Source organism: Hylobates moloch, unplaced genomic scaffold, assembly GCF_009828535.3.
Source record: "Hylobates moloch isolate HMO894 unplaced genomic scaffold, HMol_V3 SCAFFOLD_13, whole genome shotgun sequence".
Taxonomy (NCBI): Eukaryota; Metazoa; Chordata; class Mammalia; order Primates; family Hylobatidae; genus Hylobates; species Hylobates moloch.
Window position 1 is genome coordinate 74,033,164 of NW_026652288.1, and position 17,859 is coordinate 74,051,022.

Consider the following 17,859-nt stretch of genomic DNA (forward strand, 5'->3'; position numbering starts at 1 on the left):
GCAAAGATAAGATGAGACTACTCACTTGATAGGAACAACATTCATTTGGTGAGTAGTTTGATAGGAAGAAATGGTGTTGTAAAAACCGAGTGTGGAGCATAAGAGCCGGTGTAAAGAGAATGGATCTTATTCCTTAAAAGCCTTTAGAAAAACTCATTAAACACACACACACACACACACGCACACACACACACAAGATATGCTGCAGTCATTGACACAGATTCCTTATTTTAATTAAAAGTAATGTCCAGGCCAGGCACGGTGGCTCATGCCTGTAATCCCAGCACTTTGGAAGGTCAAGGCTGGCAGGTCACTTGAGGTCAGGAGTTCGAGACCAGCCTGGCCAACATGGTGAAACCCTGTCTCTACTAAAAATACAAAAATTAGCTGGGTATCGTGGCACATGCCTGCAATCCCAGCTACTCAGGAGGCTGAGACAGGAGAATCGCTTGAACCCAGGAGGCAGAAGTTGCAGTGAACCGAGATCATGCCACTGCACTCCAGCCTAGGTGACAATGCAAGACTCTGTCTCAAAAAAAAAAAAAAAAAAGAAATAGAGAAAGAAAGAAAGAAAGAAAGAAAGAAAGAAAGAAAGAAAGAAAGGAAGGAAAGGAAGGAAGGAAGGAAGGAAGGAAGGAAAAGAGGAAGGAAGGAAGGAAGGAAGGAAGGAAGGAAGGAAAAAAAAGTAATGTTCAGAAACACATAGCTGAAAAAATTAAACATTCTTACTAAGTAGATTTAGCCAAAGAAAAATGCAAAAATCTTCTAAATAGAAATGCCAATATTCAGGATATATGTAAAGGTACACAAATACACACATACACACCTTTGAGGAAGAGACATAAAAATAACCAAAGAAGAAAGATAATCAGCAAATTAAATACACGGGCAAATTTATACTTCCAAAACAGCATATGACAGTGCAGCCAGAAATGCATTTCTACATAAGCATATTTAAAGCATTCAGTAAAATGGTTTATGATTCATTACACAGTAGAGTGCTAAACATGTTATAAACAAGCAAACAGAAAATGTAGAAATGAAAAAAGTAGGCATGGATTTTATTGAATTCATAAATTGAAGTAGAGAAAACTAAAATTAATATGTTAACACATATTAATTATATTAAATTGAAGATATTAAATATATTAAGTAATCACAAATTACATAGAATACAATACATAAAATGGAGATAGAAAAAGCACACAAAAGAGGTTAATGGAAAACTTCAACCAGGTCTAGTAGGAGTTCCTGAAAGAGGAATAGCAGATGAGCAAACTTAGCAGAGACAATAGTCAAGAAAACAGGGAGCCAGGCCCAGTGGCTCATGCCTGTAATCCCAGCACTTTGGGAGGCCGATGCAGGCAGATCACGAGGTTGGGAGTTCAAGACCAGCCTGGCCAACATAGTGAAACCCCATCTTTACTAAAAATACAAAAAAATTAGTCAGGATGTGGTGGCAGGCGCCTATAATCCCAGCCACTTAATCGCTTTAACCTGGGAGATGGAGGTGCAGTGAGTCAAGATTGCGCCACCCCACTCCACACTCTAGCCCCGACGACAGTGCGAAACTGTCTAAAAAAAAAAAAAAAAAAGAAATAAAAAAATAGGGAGGGAGAAAATCTTTCACATGCTTTGGCAATCTAACATTTAATATTTCTCCACTATTGGTTGCCTTGGTTACGTAATTGGCAGCTCAATGGGATACAGCTACCTAGATTAAGGAGATCTTCAACATGAGTATAGGGTGAAAGATTATTTTTAATGAAAACTTCACCTTTAAATTTTAAATGTTTAGCTTTCAATTTTCTCTAAATATTTAATTTTAAATGTTATTCTCTTGTGCTTAGGAAACAATCTGATAGTGACTCTTTGAGAAGAACTTGTCCTGGGTTTTTTGTTTCTTTTCTTAAATTAATTATTTTTTATTTTTTATTTTTGTGATTATGCAGTAGGCATATATATATTTATGGGACACATGAGATATTTTGATACAGGCTTATACTGCATAAGATCCACATTAGGGTAAATGGTTAATCGCCTGAAGCATTTATCATTTATTTGTATTCTAAACATTTCAATTATTCTCTTTTAGTTATTTTTAAATTTACAATAACTTAGTATCAACTGCTATCCAGCAGTCCCAGGAACAAGGAGTGAGTCTATGAGCAGAATTACCCTGCTTGTGCTATCAATTACCCTGTTGTGCTATCCATAAATAGATCTTATTTATTCTATTTAACTATAATTTTGTACTCATTAACCATCCTCACTTCTGCCCAGCCTGCACTACATTCCCCAGCCTCTGGTAACCATCATTGTATTATCTGTCTTTATGAGTTAAATTATTTTAACTGTTAGCTCCCACAAATAAGTGAAAACATAGGAAGCTTGTCTGTATGTGCCTGGCTTATTTCACTTTATTTAAGGCCCTTCAGTTCCTTCCATGTTGTTGCAAATGATAGGATCTCATCCATTTTATGACTGAGTAAGTACTCCATTACATATATGTGCCGTATTTTCTTTATTCCTTCATCAGTTTATGGAAACTTAAGTTGATTCCAAATCTTGGCTATTGTGAACAGTGCTGCAATAAACATGGGAGTGCTGATACCTCTTTGATATACTGATTTTATTCCTTTGCGGTAAATACCTAGCAGTGAGGTTGTTGGATCATATGTTCATTACTTTTTTAGTTTTCTAAGGAAGTTTCATACAGTTCTTCATAGTGGCTGTACTAATTTACATTTCCACCAATGGCGTACAAAGGTTCCCTTTTCTCCATATTTAGCCAGCATTTGTTATTGCCTGTCTTTTGGATGAAAGCCATTTTAAATGGGGTGAGATGGTACATCATTATAGTTTTGATTTGCATTTTCCTGATGATCAATAATATTGAACACTTTTTCATATTTGGTGGCCATTTTATGTCTTCTATTGAGAAATGTCTATTCAGATATTTTGCCCATTTTTTATTCAGATCATCAGATGTTTCTCCTATAGAACTGTTTGGCCTCCTTATGTATTCTGGTTATTAATTCTTTGTCAGATGGATTTTGAGTTGTCTCTTCATCTTGTTGATTGTTTCCTTTCCTGTGCAGAAGCTTTTTAACTTGACATGTTCTCATATGTTCATTTTTGCTTTGTTTGCTTCTGCTTCTGAGGTAATAAGAAATATTTTGCTCAAACCAATGTCCTAGAGAGTTTCCCTATTTTTCACTTCAGTAGTTTCATAGTTCGAGGTCTTACAGTTAAAAATTGAATTCTTTTTTGTTTCATTTTTGTATGTGGTGAGAGACAGGCACCTAGGTTTATTCTTCTGCATATGAATATTCAGTTTTCCCAGCACCATTTATTGAACAGACTTGCTTTCCCTATGTTCTTGACACCTTTGCCAAAAATGTGTTGACTCTAGATGAATGGATTCACTTCTAGATTCTCTGCTAAGTGTTATTGGTCTATCTATTTTTATGCCAGTATCACACTGTTTTGAATACCATGGCTATGTCATAAAATTTGAAGTCAGGTTATGTGATTTCTCCAATTTTATTCTTTATTGCTCAGAATGGTTTTAGCTATTCTGAATCTTTTGTGGTTCTGTATAAATTTTATGATTTCCTTTGCTACTGCTGTAAAGAATGTCATTGGCATTTTGATAGGAATTTCACTGAGTCTGTAGATTGCTTAAGGTAGTATGGACATTTTAACAATATTAATTTTTCCAATCCATGAACATTGAATATATTTCCTTGTTTCTGTCCTTTTCATTTTCTTGCACCAATATTTTATAGTTTTCATGATAGATATCTTTTAATTCTTTGGTAAAATTTATTCCTAGACATTTTATTTTCTTGGTAGCTATTGTGAATATAATTACTTCTTGATTTATTTTGTAGATTGTTCACTTTTTCAAAACAGCTATTTTGAATTCTCTACCTAAAGGTTCACATGTCTCTGTCACTCCAGGATTGGTCCTCTGGTACCTTATTTAGTCTATTTGGTAAGGCCATGGTTTCCAGGATAATCTTAATGCTTGTGGATATTTGTCTATGTCTGAGCATTGAAGAGTTAGGTATTTATTGTAGACCTCACAGTCTGGGCTCCTTTGAACCCATCCTTTGTGGGAAAGCTTTCCAAATATTCAAAGAGAATTCAGTGTAGTGATCTAACTCTTTGATCACTTGAGCCATATTTGCATAAGGGGTCACCCCAAATACAGTAACATGTTAGTCTTGCAGAGTGGTAGATGTACCATCAACATGGTCTTTGGTAAGATCAAAGATATTTATCTGGATTAGCAGGCAGAGACTCTTCTCTTCCCTTACTTTTCCCCAAACAAATGAAGACTCTTTGTCCCTGCTGAATTGTCTGGAGCTGTGGGAGGGTTGACATAAGCACTCCTATGTTCATAACCACTGCGACTGCACTAAGTCAGATTCAAAGCCAGCACAGCACTGGGTCTCACCCAAGACATGACAACCACTTTCTGGCTACTGCTTATGTTCACTCAAGGCTCAAGTGTTCTTCCATGAGCAGATGGCTAATTCAGCCAAGCCTTATGTCCTCCCTTTCAGTACAGTGAGCTTCTACTTGGGCCAGGGTATGTCCAGAAATGGCATCCAGGAGTCAGCGCCTGAAGTTAGGAGACTTTGGTATCTACATGGCGCTCTATTCTATTGCAGCTGAGCTGGTGCCAAAGCCACAAGACAAAGTCATTCTCACTCTTTTCTGTTCTTTACTCAAGCAGAAGGAGTCTCTCCCCATTGCCATTACTGCCTCAGACCCACAGCAAGTACTGCCTGGCTACCATTGATGTTCATTTAAGGGCCAAGACATTTTCAGTCAGTTTGTTGTAGATGCTGCCACACCTGGCTATCTCCCTTAAGTGTAGTGGTTTCCTCACTTGCCCACAGCTAAGTCTAGAGATGCTGTCCAGGAGCCACCAATTGGTGGTGATCTCAGAAGCCCACTTTGTTCTCCAACCGACTGTGGCTGAGCGGGTTCTCAAGCTGCAAGACAAAGTCCCCTTACTCTTCCCTTTCCTTTTCTCAGGCAGAAGGCATCTCTCCTTGTGTCCACCACAGCTTGTAATATTCTGGATCACACCTAAAGCCAGCATCATACTGGATCGGATCCAAGGGTCATGGCTACTAATACCTGGCTACAATTGGTATTCAAGGCTCAAGGGTTATTTAGGCAGCAGGTGATGTATACTGACAGAACTGGATCCTTCTCTTCAAGGCAGCAAGTTCTCTTCTGGCCCAGGGTAGGTTTACGAATGTCAGCCAAGAGCTGGGGTGGAAGAAGTCTCAAGACTCTACCTAGTGCCTTATTCTACTGTGGCTGAGCTGGTTTTCAAGTTGCAAAATAAAGCCCTTTTTACTCTCTCCTTTCCTCTACTCAAGAGAAAGAGAAAGAGAAAGGAAGAAGTCTTTCCCAAAACTGTGAGCTGTACTACCTAGGGTTCAGGGAGGGGTGATGCAGGCACTCTTTTTGTCGCTCAAGCTGGTGTCTCACTATGTTGTGTGTGACCCAAGTCCACAGGTTCCAAGCACAGCACAGCACAGCACAAGGATTTGTCAAGGAATTGTAGTACTTTTGGCTTAGACTGACTTTCAAATTTAAGACCCCAGTGCACTTTAGCTCATGGTCATGTGGCCAGCTAGAATTCAGGTTTTGACCACTAGAATGGATGGTTCCCCTGGGGATAGGGCTGGTATAAATGCTCCCTCCATGGGCACTAGATAAATTCTGCCCTATGGTGCTTACTGCTGTGACAAGCAGCACTGAGTTCCAATGCCAAGTTCTGCAATAACTGCAATATCCCTCCCTCAAGCACACAGATTCTCTCTCTGCACCACTGAGGGGCTTGGGAAGTGGTGGTGAAGGCAATTCAAGCTTGTCTTTTCTATCCCCTTCAGTGTCTCTTTCCTTGATATGATGTTAAATCCAGGGACTGTGAGTGCTTCCCTGATTTTTGGTTGTTGTGGAGGTGCTTTCTTATGTAGATAGTTATTCATTTTGGTGTTCTTGCAGGGAGAATGATTACTGGGAGATTCTATTTGGCCATCTTGTTCTGCTTTCTCCCATTCTGTTTTATAAATACACAATCACCTTAATGTCATTTTGTCCTAATGGGAAATAACAATAGACATCTGGTACGACACCGTAAGTTATTATAATTTAAATAAATAGCAAAGCACAGAGGTTAAATTTGCCCAAATTGTGAGACTAAGATACTTAGATTGTTTAGCTCCTCTAAAATCAGCTTGTTGTTATATTCAACATATTTCATTTTAACAGAATTTCTGAAACTTAGATACATAGATAAGTAAAAATATAAATATATAAAAAATCATTTCATTGAAATATAATAGCCTTGAAAAGGGGTTCCACACTTTCATTATCCAGACTTGATGTGGCTTCTATTATAACTTCAGTAAGGGTCAGGTGAAGCATCAAGGGATTACAGATGTGAGGATCTGAAACCAGGCAATGTCTTATTTTGGAGACTGGCTTTGTCCAGGCCTCAGAAAATATGGATGGCTGGGTCATGTTGTACTTAACTCTACTTGTTCATTAATTTAACAGCTGGATATGATGGTATTGTTTTGTTGCATTTCAAATATACACACAAACACACACACACACACCCATACACAAAGAGATAATAAAAATAAACAAATGAAATAAATAAATGTTATGAATAAAATCACATAGGGTTACACAGTGAATGGTAGGGTGATTTTCGATATATTAAGTTCTATGTTCATGGAAAGTCTTTCCAACAAAGGGATAAGAAAAAAAAAAAAAAAAATAAAAAAAAAAAAAAAAAAAAAAGTGGTGCATAATGTCACACATATATGGACTTTATTTCCCAGCATACCTTTAGTTAGTGAAGTTATCTACCTAAATATTGGCCAATGGAATGTGAGCAGTAGTGGTGTACACAATTATCAGGATGAGCACTTCTGGGAAAATACGTCTTTCATATGCTCTTTTTCTGTCTTTTAGCTGAACAGAGCAGTTCTGATTACCTATTGGCCCTTGGAATCATGGAAGGGAAGAATCATGCGCTTCTGAATGTGTATATTTCTTTCATCTAACGGAATTGCACCACACTTAAAGGAAGAAACAAACTTTTGGTTACTCTCAGCAACTGATATTTTGGAGTTATTTTGTATACCATTTTGCCATGTCAGATAAATACAGATATTAGTGTGTGAACATAGGAAAGTTACTTTATTGTATGTCTCAGTTTTCCCATTTGGAAAGTGGGTGAATGATAGTATATTTCCACAAGACTGTTATGAGGGTTAAATGAATTAATGCCTGTGAAACATATAGATTAGTGTCTGCTACTAAATACATATCAAATAACTTTTACTATTTTTGTAGTTATATTAGAGAAGAGAATTTCTGGATGAGAATGCATGAAAGACAGAAACTTTAAGCCTCTATCAAATTTGCTGTGGAATGATGGGTATAAGGGAAATAAAGCAAATGAGAGGAGATGAGTTTAATTATTAAGATTGAGGCCAGGTCTAGGGGACACTCACTGACCTGACTGAAAAATAATTTAAATTTAGTGACAGCTTTGAATATGAACATTTATAGTTTAAAATTACCCATTTCACTTTGGGTGGAGAATGGACTCTTTGGAGGCAAGATTGGGGAGCAGTAAATCTGATTATGAGATTATTGCAACAAGGCAGGAGAAGACAGGAGTGCCTTACCAAAAATTTAACACACATTTTATTTTTCAAATGTTTTAATTAACACAAATTTTATTTGTGATATGTATTATATACTCTATTCTTACAATAAAGAGATAAGAAAATGTTATTACAAATCATAAGAGAAAAATATATTTATATTTATGACAAAGTGAATCATCATGAAGATCCTCATCCTTGTCATCTTCATGTTAAGTAGGCTGAGGAGGAGGAGGAAGAATAGTTGGTATTGTTTTCTTGAGGTGGCAGAAGAAAAAGAGATGGAGGAGCTGAAAGAGGAGGCAGGAATATGAGGTGTAACTTCACAGAAATACATTGTAATATTTGTCTGAACATGTTTGTCTTTATTTTTCCAGAAATATTTCTATATGAACCAATCCTTCTTGTATTGTTTACTTTAGCTTTATTGCCCATATGATAGAAGAGTCCCTGTCATAAAATAAGTCAAAAGCAGTCTGGAATAATCAAAACTCTTCTGTCAGATTGTCTGATGTCCATTTGTTTTCTGGCACTGCCTCTTCCATGTATTCTTCCTCATCATCTGGCACTGTTCTGAAATTCTGACTGTTATTTCTTGAACTTCTTCAAAATCCGTATTTGAAGCACTTCATGACTTCCCACCTTTTTTTCCATACCCACAATTTCATTCATGATTTCCTTGACTGATTCTGTTGTAAATGCTGTGAAGTCATGCAAAATATTTTGACACAATTTTCTCCAGCAAGAATTTATTGGTTCAAGCTTGGTGGATTTAATGGATATTTTTATAACAATGATGGCATTTTCAATGGTGTAATCTGTCCAAACTTTGAGCTTTCATGATGTCCTCTCTTTTAGAGTTCTCTTTATAGCATTGACAATCCTTTCATTAGAGTCACCTGTGTAATGAGGTTTTTTTTTTTTTTTTTTTTTTTTTGAGACAGTTTCACTCTTATTGCCCAGGCTGCTGTGCAATGGCACGATCTCAGCTCACCACGACCTCCACCTCCTGGGTTCAAGCAATTCTCCTGCCTCAGCCTCCTGAGTAGCTGGGACTGTAGGTATGTGCCACCACACCTGGCTAATTTTGTATTTTTAGTAGAGACAGGTTTCTCCATTTTGGCCAGGCTGGTCTCAAACTCCTGACCTCAGGTGATCCGCCTCCTCGGCCTCCTAAAGTGATGGGATTACAGGTGTGAGCCTCTGTGCCTGGCCCACATGTGTAATGAGTTTTAAAGGTCTTTATGACCACCTTACCTAGAGATCAAATTACAGACATTGTGTATGGAAGCAAGTAGACCACTTTGACACTTTTTGTGTTGAACCCATGTCATTCTGGGTGACCAGGAGCATTATCCAATATCAAAAGAAATTTAAAAGGTGGTTTATTACTGGCAAGAGGCTTCCTGATTTCAGGGACAAAGCATCAACAGAATCAATCCAGAAGAAGTGTTCTCATTGTCCAGGCCTTCTTGTTCTACATTGAGAAGTCTGGAAGCTAGATTTCTACCTTTCAAGGCTTGAGGGCTGACTACTTTATGGATAAGTGAGGTACTGATCATAAATCCTACTGCATTTGCACAAAACACTAAAGTTAACCTTTACCTTTTTGCCTTAAATTGTGGTGCTTACTTTCCATACTAGTAAAATTTTTTTGTGGTACTTTTTTTTCCCAGAATAGATGACTTTCTTCTGCATTACAAACTTGTCCAGGCAGATATCCTTTCTCTTTAATGATTTTCTTAATGGTTTCTGTTGCTTCTTGGTCAGCAGAAGCTGCTTCTCCTGTTATCTTGACTTTCATAAAAGCTAAACTTCTTCCTAAAATTATCAAACTGTTTTTGATGGTGTTAAATTCTCCAGGTTTAGATCCTTGACCTTATTTTTTGCCTTAAGTTATCATATAATGACTTTGTTTCTTTTCAAATCATATTATAGTCACAGGTATATCTTTCTTATAACAATTCCTTACCCGCCAAAAAAGGTGAATTTTCAATACAAGACAAAAATATATTGCACAAAAAGTACAAGGTTTTGTGCTTGTACTTGCTGTAATAAATTATTTATTTATTTATTTACTTATTCATTTATTGCAATGGTCCTTACACTGGATTCATTTATCTTAAAATGGTGAACAGCTATAGATGCAGATTTCAATCAATGGTGCATATCAAGCAATTCAACTTTCTCTTGTAGTGTCATTACTTTACTTTTCTCTGCTTCTTCAGAGCACTTACAGCATCACTAGTGGCACTTTATGAATCCAATGATTTTAGTCAAATTTCATGGTATTGCACTAAACACATTGATAAATACATGAGACTCATGAGACATTACTTTTTACTACAGCACACAATTTACAAGAGAGACAAATTTTATGTTAAGGGATTAATGTCACACAAGTTTAAACAGATACATTTATTACTAATTATTACAGTAGTAAAGTATGTACTTCAGTTAATTCTATGCAATTATGATTTCATACTGCATTTTTAAATTTGTTAATATTTCTCTCCACTTCAAATGGCAATACGTGTAGTCTGTGTTTGTGTGTAACTTTTCCTGAATTTCAACTTCTTATAGTAGATTTGGGTAAATGATCAAATAGATACATATGACTAGTATCTATGTATATTTTATGCATTCATGACATACTTTTCACATTCCTTTTCAATATTTCTAGGCCACACAGTTTATCTGTGAGATTTTTCAAATAGTTGCAAATATCCAAAAATTCTTCAATAAATTTATTTAAAAAAATCATTTATAAGTGTACCTACATAATTTAAACTCACATTTTTCAAGGTCAACTGTAGTTGCCACTGTTCCAGGCTTCATTTTTTCCATCATTTCTACATTTAAGGAGAAAGGTTGGTAAAGAATATTAGTCACATAAAAACATCAACATTTCACAATTTGAAATTGTTGCCAGAAGAAAAACAACAAAGAACCTGACAGGCAATATTTAACACTTCTTAGATTATATACTTTCGTTACTGAAAATTGACAATCATCTTTGTGGCAAAACTTAGAGAATCAATCCTGCTTCATTCTTTTTTATATAATTTTGATTCCAGTTATTTTATTTTAAAATTATTTGATGATTCAATGACACTTGGAATTGTTAGCCACTGCTAGAAAAATGGCACAAGATAAAAGTAAAAACAATTTAAAGTTGTATGATTTATTATATTAATTCCCTCATTCTGGGTCATAATAAGCAGTTCAGATTGATGTCACTTGTGAGAAGACAAAAGATTGAGAAGTGGATGAGTGGAGAGAACCAAGCACACAAGTACACAGGGGCAAAAGAAAAGAACACATACGCATCATTGCACAATGCTTACTATGCTGGAACTTAATGTAAGATAAAGGAATTAACTGGAGACAGAGCTAAAAGGTTGACAAGCAACAGTTCTAGCAGAACATCTATAATCTTTCTATAAATCTGTACACATAAAGATGTCCAATGTACAAAAAGTTTAGGTTTGATTTTAGTAGTATGTAACACTAAATATATAGATTTCAGTATATATATGGAATATGTACTACAAATAAAGAATTCATAATGTTAATAATGTATGAAAAGTAAAATTCTTCCAAAACTAGAGATATCTCTAATTACATTCAGTTGTAATTTTTTCCCAATAAATATTGTATCAGAACCATTGCCCCATGCCATTAACTCCATTCCATAAATATAAAACTTTACTCTTTGATTACTCAACAACTACCTATTCCATGCCTGTTACATGGCAGTCCTTCTTTTTATATTGAAGACACTGTACTACATAAGGCATGTATTTTATAGTCATATGTCACTTACAGTCCAATAAAAAATATTAAAAATATTGACAGTTTGTAGTATATGGGGTACATATGTTGGCATAAAATATTATATGCCCATAAACTAAATGAGTTGAATAAGCATATACTTTTCCTTTCCCTGAGAATTCTTTAAAGAACATTGATTTTAACTTTATTCTGAGAAAAATTAAATTTTCTCTTTTTCTATCCTCGATGACTACATTCACTTTTCCTCTGGCACTAACCTAAAGCCAAGTGCAGGTTCTTTGCTTCACTGACATTTAAGCTCCCGTCTTATATTATATACCTAGAAGACTTAAATAAATTTTATTTTTAAAAATTGTCAAAATACGAGATTTAATGTATTTAAATATATTAATACAATAACATAAAAAATACAATACAATAATATAAATAAAATATAAAAATAATATAAATATAAAAAAGGAACTATGTATTTTTGCACATACTTTATACTCTCAGTCAACAAATATTAATTACATAACTATTATGTGCGAGACACTGCTTTTATATGCAGGTATAACAACATATTTAGCAGCTAAAAGAAGGAATATTATTCTAGGAACAAAGAAAGTATAGAAGGTCTTCTCAAATTAAAGCAGAAGAGAAATAAGACCCACAATAGTCAAGCCACGAATATCAGACACATTTAGTAGATGAATGCCCAAGAATAAAAGTATAGAGTTTTTAATCTCAAAGTATGTTCACTGTAGATACTAGCAAAAATTGACCAAATAATTACAAAACCAAGCAGTAAATAATGTGCTCACAGCTGAAATGGGTTGCAGAGGGAAAATCTAAGATAGTGCCAGTACAGCCTGTGATTAACCAACATTTCCCAGAGACATTTATGCATAAGATTAAAAAGAGTCTGTGAAATATTATTTTCTTTAAAGTTAATAATCAAAATTTGATTAAATGATATTTAGAAATGTAAGCATCATTAAGAATTGTACATCACTATTTTTTAAGTTATTTGAGGGAAGTTCCATACTTTTTAAAAAATTTTCACCCAATGGTAGTAAGCAGAGTGCTTGCTTTATTACATAAATTGATGTATATAAATTCTCTCTATGCAGTCCATATTCCTGTGCATACTTTTCCCCTCTGAGAAGGGGATACTTTTCCCTCTGAGAAGGGGATACTGTGCATACTTTTCCCCTCTGAGAAGAACTTTATACAGCACTTTATACAATATAACATAGGGAAGAAATTGAGAAGTACTCATGAATTTTCAGAATCCCTATTATTTTGGATTGCTAGAACTGTCACAAGAGAATGGCTTTCTAGAGAATGCAGAGGTCTTCCACAGAACTTAGCATATGAGTAATTGGAAAGGCTTTAGTATATTAAAACATTTTAGGTTTATAACCAATTCTCAAAGTTACTAAAATTTTTTCATTATATCTATATATTAAAATTAACTGAAAATATTTGAAAGAAAATGAAATATTTAACAAACTAGAAATATCCAAAAGTTTATATTTTGATTGATATTACATTATACTTAATACAGTGTGTCTTTAGAATAATCATAAGGGTAATTTGCCAGTAAACAGCCAAGGAAATTTCCATATACATGGCTGACTTAGCAATATGATTTATTTCCCTTATTTCCACATCTATTTTAAACTTTGCCTTCTAGTATTTAAGAATACTGAACAATTTCCTACACTGGGTTCATTCCCTATGATCTTTGTGATCTTGGGGAAGCTACATAAACTCCTCCACGAAATAAAAGTAATTATTATACCAACCTCAAGTTCTAATGGGAATTTTTAAGTCATGCGGATAAAAGCATTTACCACTTTACAGCTCTGCTTGACTCATAGTAAGGTCTTAATTTTTATTTATTTATTATATATTATTATTATTTTTAATTTATTTTATTTTATTATTATTATTTTTTGAGACAGAGTCTAGCTCTGTTGCCAGGCTGGAGTGCAATGGTGCAGTCTTGGCTCACTGCAACCTCTGCCTCCAGGGTTCAAGCAATTCTCCTGCCTCAGCCTCCCGAGTAGCTGGGACTACAGGGGCCTGCCACCGCACCTGGCTAATTATTTTTGTATTTTTAGTAGAGACGGGGTTTCACCAACCTGGCCAGGCTGGTCTTGAACTCCTGACCTCGTGATCCACCTGCCTCGGCCTCCCAAAGTGCTGAGATTACAGGCGTGAGCCATCGCGCCCGGCCAGGTCTTAATTTTTATAGATGTATTGGTTAAAAATAAACCTATTCACTTTCTCTCAGACAAAACAGTAGCTTAAGCATTTAAGATAAATTAGACCAATAGTTTTCAATTAATACGTGAATTTGATACACATGGATAATTTTATTTTAATGTAGACAAACTGGGCCTGCCTCTGACAAACTGTTTTTAATTGCAGCCCCAAAGTTAACAACTATTAACCTAGATAATTTTTTGACCCTTAGGCTTATCTTTAATGTCCATGATCATGGAAATAGAAATGAAGAGACAATATCTATAGTAAAATACGTGGTTTTTTTTTTCTGAATCTCCTTCTTTATTCTTTCTTCTTAGAAATCACTTTCTAAAGTAATATTTTTACATGTAAATTGAGAAATTACAAATATGCATGTATTTTCCTGATATCTACAGTTAGTGTGCTATAGTGAAAAGATTGACTTTAAATAGACTGATCTAATTCCAGCTTCACCAGGTATTAACAATATTCTATCTTCTTTGACTTCAGGATTCTCAAGATTAAAATTTGAAAATCTATTGATTTTGAGAATTATATTCAATGACAAATGTAACATACCATGTTTAGAACCATTCTTGTCTATAGTAGCAGTTTAAAGGCACTAGTAGTAGCCTTTCTCCTTCTTGTTTTATCTTTAAATCCAAGCCTATCTCTTCTGTATATAATTGGTAACTGCTTTCTTGAGTTTGAAGTTACGAAGACCTCACAAGGTTATTGTAGCAAATTAAACAATATATAAAAATGTTATTTTTTAAAGCAGTAAACCATTTTAAAAACCATTTTAAAACAAAGGTTGCTACTGTAACCTTTCTGCTATTCAGTCCTATATATATATTAGCATTTGGAAAAATATGATTCCATAAACAATTGCAAAGCACCAGTCACATTTAAAACTAAATTATATATATCCAAAATCCAATAGTCTTTATCTTCCCGTACCTTCTTGACTGATATTTTTAGAATCCCAGTACTACATGTTTTTTTCTGAGTCTTTCAACAAAAGAAACAGATGAGATTCAATATCTCATCACTTTCAAAAAGTACTGGATAGACAAGCATGTGTTAGTTTCTTTAACATGTATTACATACTTCTTATTTTTTAAACTAGTGTTCTAAATAAAAATAAGATTGTACAACATATTAGGCTTATTTCTCTAAGGGTACAAAAAATTAGAGTTATAATTTGTAATAGTCTCTCATGGAAAGTTGCTCAGAGTGGTATCTAACAGGCAATGTACTGTAGTTAATGAAAGGTTTATGCTAATTTTGTTTCCAATTCAGCTTATTCTTTACAGAAGAAAAATAAAATAATATGTAAAATACAGATGTCTTCACATAGTCCCAGCTCTTTTAAAAACCAACAAAGCATCAATCTAAAAACTAAAAAAAGAAAAAAATAATTACAATTCTGTGGACTTAATGGGGAGCTTATAATGTTTGTATTTAAAAATGAATATAATAAGAGTAAAATTGTTCTGTCTTTCACGGGAAATGAATAGGTGACTATTTACAAGAAATATTTGTACATTTGGGGCATAATTTATCTTCTGAAAATAAAGGCAATAAAAGAAAAGAATGACAAAGCATTAGGTTTACTCCATGGCACATTCTAATTATTTAGTTAACAGTAGTACCTGAAAAGAAACATATGATCGTCCAAAAAATCCAAATAGAGATACTTTTCTGGTTATTGAAGAAAATTTTATTGATTAGATTTTAAATACACATTATATTAACTGCATGATATAATGATGTATATATAAGGCATTTCAAAAAATAAAAAACTTTATCATAGGTGATTACAATAAAGACAAGGAAAGAAGCTTCACCAGTCGTTTATTTATCAATTTCAAATTCTTTGGTATTTTGACAGGATATATTAACCAGACAACTTCTGTTTAGGAGGAAAATCAATGGCAATGAATGAGGTAAGTACCATTCTTTGACATACTTTCTCTAGCCTTGGTTCCTACTGTACTATTTTTTGGCTTGTCTTTAATTCTATTTGAGATCTTGAAATATTTTCTCCACAAACGAAGATATTTATCATATCATCTCCACCTTCCATGTGAATAACTGAATTTTCTTTATTGTCCCCTCCCTCATTGGCTGTTAACTACCAGATAGAGATCTGTACTTTCTATTTAATTTTACATATGGTCACTTTGCCATTGCTAAGACCCTGTCTATCCACATATGAGTTACTTTTACATTTCTACTGGCTTCACCATCTGTTCATCCATTCCTTGAATCATTCACTGTCTTAGTTTGAGCTATTATAGCAAAGTATCATAGAATGGATGGTTAATAAACAACAACAAATAAATATCTTTCACAGTTCTGAAAGCTGGAAGTCCAAAATGCTAGGACCAGTGTGGCTGGGTCATGGCCTTCTTCCTGTTTGCAGACTGGCAGCTATTCATTGTGTCCTCACATATATTTTCTATTTTCTTGCAAAAAGAGAGCAAGCTGGATCTCTTGCCTCTTCTTGCAAGACTAATCCCGTACATCAGTGTTCCACACTCATGACCTAATTATCTCCTAAAGGCTCTACCTCCTAATATCACATATTGGGGGTTAAAATTGCAACATATGAATTTGTTTGAGACACAACATTTAGTTCATAATATTCACCCAATAAATATTAATTTAATTCTTAAATGTTGTATGCAGATCAACGGAGTCTATCTCAATTTCTCTCCATCACGGATAGAGAAATCTTTCTCTTCTCTACAGATATTTTAAAATATTTCATGTGTGAAGGTTCTTTTCCATGAGTCTAGTACCAAGCTGTTTTGGTTACTGTAGAGCTGTAGTATAGTTTGAAGTCAGGTAGCATGAATCCAGCTTTGTTCTTTTTGCTTAGGATTGTCTTGGCTCTTTTTTGGTTCCATATGAAGTTTAAAGTAGTTTTTTTTTTTCTAATTCTTTTAAGAAAGTCAATGGTATCTTCATGGGAATAGTATTGAATCTATAAATTACTTCCGGCAGTATGATATTTTTCACGATACTGATCCTTCCTATTCATAAGCATGGAATGCTTTTCCAGTTGTTTGTGTCCTCTCTTACTTCCTTGAGCAGTGGTTTGTAGTTCTCTTTGAAGAGGTTCTTCACATCCCTTGTAAGTTGTATTCTTAGGTATTTTATTTTCTGTGTAGCAATTCTGAATGGGGATTCACTCATGATTTGGCTCTCTGTTTTTCTATTATTGGTGTATAGGAATGCTTGTGATGTTTGCACATTGATTTTGTATCCGGAGACTTTGCTGAATTTGCTTATCCCCTTAAGGAGTTTTTCGTCTGATATGATGGGTATTTCTAAATATACAATCATGTCATCTGAAAACAGAGATAATTTGACTTATTCTCTACCTATTTGAATACATTTTCTTTCTTTCTCTTGCCTGATTGTCCTGGCCAGAACTTCCAGTACTATGTTGAATAGGAGAGGAGAGAGAGGGCATCCTTGTTTTCTGCCAGTTTTCCAAGGGAATGCTTACAGCTTTTGCCATTTCAGTATGATATTGGCTATCATAAATAACTCTTATTTTGAGATACGTTCCATCAATACCTAGTTTATTGAGAGTTTTTTAGCATGAAGCAGTGTTAAATTTTATTGAAGGCCTTTTCTGTATCTATTGAGACAATCATGTTTGTTTTTTGTTTTTTTTGTCATCGGTTCTGTTTATGTGATGGACTACATTTATTATTTTGCATATGTTGAACCAGCCTTGCATCCCAGGGATGTAGCCATCTTGACTGTGGTGGATAAGCTTTTTAATGTGCTGCTGGATTCAGTTTGCCAGTATTTATTGAAGATTTTTGCACTGATGTTCATCAGGGACATGGGCCTAAAACTTTCTTTTTTTGTTGTGTCTCTGCCAGGTTTTGGTGTCAGGATGATGCTGGCTTCAGAAAATGAGATAGGAAGAAGCCCTTAGGGACCAATGGAACAGAACAGAACACTCAGAAAAATAACACCACACATCTACAACCATCTGATCCTTGACAAACCTGACAAAAACAAGCAATGGGGAAATAATTCCCTATTTAATAAATGGTGTTGGGAAAACTGGCTAGCCATATGCAGAAAG